Source organism: Leucoraja erinacea, chromosome 9, assembly GCF_028641065.1.
Source record: "Leucoraja erinacea ecotype New England chromosome 9, Leri_hhj_1, whole genome shotgun sequence".
NCBI lineage: Eukaryota > Metazoa > Chordata > Chondrichthyes > Rajiformes > Rajidae > Leucoraja > Leucoraja erinaceus.
The window spans coordinates 69,537,728-69,540,730 of record NC_073385.1 but is presented as its reverse complement, the minus strand read 5'-3'; positions in this window follow the sequence as shown (position 1 = coordinate 69,540,730).

Below are 3,003 nucleotides of genomic sequence, written 5' to 3'. Positions count from 1 at the left end.
GGAATCATAGAGAAATGTAATTTTTATGCAGGATATAAAGTGAATATTTCAACAACTCAACCCCTCCTATTTAATTGTGCTCCATCAGAAGAAAGCAAACAAAAGTATAATATTAAATGGGATTCAAAATCAATCAAATACCTAGGGGTATATATAAAACAACGAATATATCAATGTTGTATGGGGCCAAAACATCAACCAAGACATAAGAAATGATATAGAAAGATGGTCCACCTATCCAATGGATTTTAGTAGCAAGATAAATGTGGTGAAAAGGAATATTTTGCCAAAGCTATTGTACTTGTTTCAATCTCTGCCAATAGAGATACCTGTACCATTAAAACAATTCACGGAATGGGATAAATTAATATCTAGATTTATTTGGGGAGGAAATAAGGCCAGAGTTTGATACATTACACTCCAGTTGCCAAAGGACAAAGGTGGAGTGGCACTTCCAAATGCTAGGATATATTTCTATACAGCCCAACTTCGACCACTAATTAATTGGTGTGAGGACAGCTGTATAGCTAGGTGGAAAGAGATTGAGACATATATTCCTGACTTCCACATCCAAACACTCTTGGGAGAAAAAGCGCTTCCTGGACATATCAGCAGTATAATCGATCCAATAACGATATTTACTTTAGAAACCTGGTTCACTCTTACCAGCCAAATTAAACGGAATAAAGGACAAAAGTATTAAGATGGATAGCTTTGGATAGTGAATTTAAACTAGGGATGTATGACTCAACATTGAAAGAGTGGATGAAGAAAGGAATGACTGCATTTTGTACTGTTACTGACAATGGAGACCCAAGATGTTTTCAAGATTTGAAGGATAGATTTGCACTTCGGAACCAATCATGCACATATCTTCTGGAGTTGCCCAAAAATAGAACCATTTTGGGACAGAGTGAATTCAGCATTAAATGAGGTATTGATATGAGGACTTGACTTGACTTGACTATTAGGATATATAGTCTCCAAGAAGTGTTCCATTTTATACCTGAGTAATATAACTACAGTGGTGCTGACGGAAGATCATTACTTGGTTAAAATCCTACTCACAGCTGGCAGAAAGGCCATTACAAGAAACTGGCTTGCAGCGGACACACCCAGACTTAGACAATGGTTAGACATAGTACAGGAAATATTTGTGATGGAGAAAATGACATATTCTCTAAGAGTGAAAGAAGACGAGTTTAACAGAAAATGGTAAATATGGATTAGGTATAGAAATAAAGACATCAACACTGTATCATTTTATTGACAATAATGTAAGTTATTGGAAAATGCTTTTTTAAGAAACTAATTCTGTATACTGCATCATTAATTGTAAACTGAACCTCCCGCTGCACTGTTGTATGTTTCCCTGCATTGTTGTATGTTTCGTTGTTATATTTGTGTTTTATTTGTGTATGCATAAAAGCAATAAAGATTAAAGTGAAAAAAAAATCATTATGCGCCTGCCATCAGCAGTTGTACCATCAATGAATGTAAGTGAGCCAGTACCTTCAGCAGCCGTACATGCCCAGGCCATAACACCCCCACCACCGTGTTTCACAGATGAGGTGGTATGCTTTGTTTCTTAGACCTAACCATTCCTTAGGTGGTATGCTTTGTTTCTCTCTTCCATACTTTGCTCTTGCTATCACTCTGATCTCATCTGTCCACAAGACCTTTTTCCAGGAACTGTGGTTGCTCTTTTAAGTACTTCTTGGCAAACTGTAACCTGGCCATTCTATTTTTGCGGCTAACCAGTGGTTTGCATCTTGCAGTGTAGCCTCTGTAATTCTGTTCATGAAGTCTTCTGCGGACAGTGGTCATTGACAAATCCACACCTGACTCCTGAAGAGTGTTTCTGATCTGTCGGACAGGTGTTTGGGGATTTTTCTTTATATAGAGAGAATTCTTCTGTCATCAGCTGTGGAGGTCTTCCTTGGCCTGCCAGTCCCTTTGCGATTAGTAAGCTCACCAGTGCTCTCTTTCTTCTTAATAATGTACCAAACAGTTGATTTTGGTAAGCCTAAGGTTTGGCTGATGTATCTAACAGTTTTATTCCTGTTTCTCAGTCTCATAATGGCTTCTTTAACTTTCATTGGCACAACTTTGGTCCTCATGTTGATAAACAATAATAAAGGTTTTCAAAGGTGATGGAAAGACTGGAGGAAAGACTAGGTGCTGAGAGCTCTCTTATACCTGCATTAAGGAGGCAATTAAACACACCTGAGAAATTACAATCACCTGTGAAGCCATGTGTCCCAAACATTATGGTGCCTTGAAATGGGGGGACTATGTATAAACACAGCTGTAATTTCTACATGGTGAAACAAGAATGTATAAAAATACCCTTTAATAAAATAAAATACTTTTTCATAAAATCTGACAATGTGCACTTTAACCACGTGATTTTTTTCTATCACAAATCTCAAATTATGGAGTATAGAGGCAAATAAATAAATGATGGGTCTTTGTCCCAAACATTATGGAACGCACTGTATGTATATATATATATATATATTATATATATATATATATATATATATATACACACATATATATATATATATATATATATACATATATATATATATACACACACATATATATATATATACACACACACACACACATATATATATACATACACACACACACATATACATACACATATATATATATATATACATATATATATATACACACACATATATATACACACACATATATATATATATATATATATATATATGTGTGTGTTATATGTATCTACGAAAAGCTGGCGTAACTCAGCGGGACAGGCAGCATCTCTGGAGAGAAGGAACGGGGGATGTTTCTGTCTTTAATAAAAAAAATCAGCATCTGCAGTTCCTTGTTATTCCGTTCTGAGCTCCTCTGGTATCTTTGGTTCTAAGCAGGATCTTTGGTTCTAAGTATTTCCATTCGCCTTCCTGTATTTATCTCCACCCTGCAGCTTTGAGGAAATGACGAACCCGTGGGTAA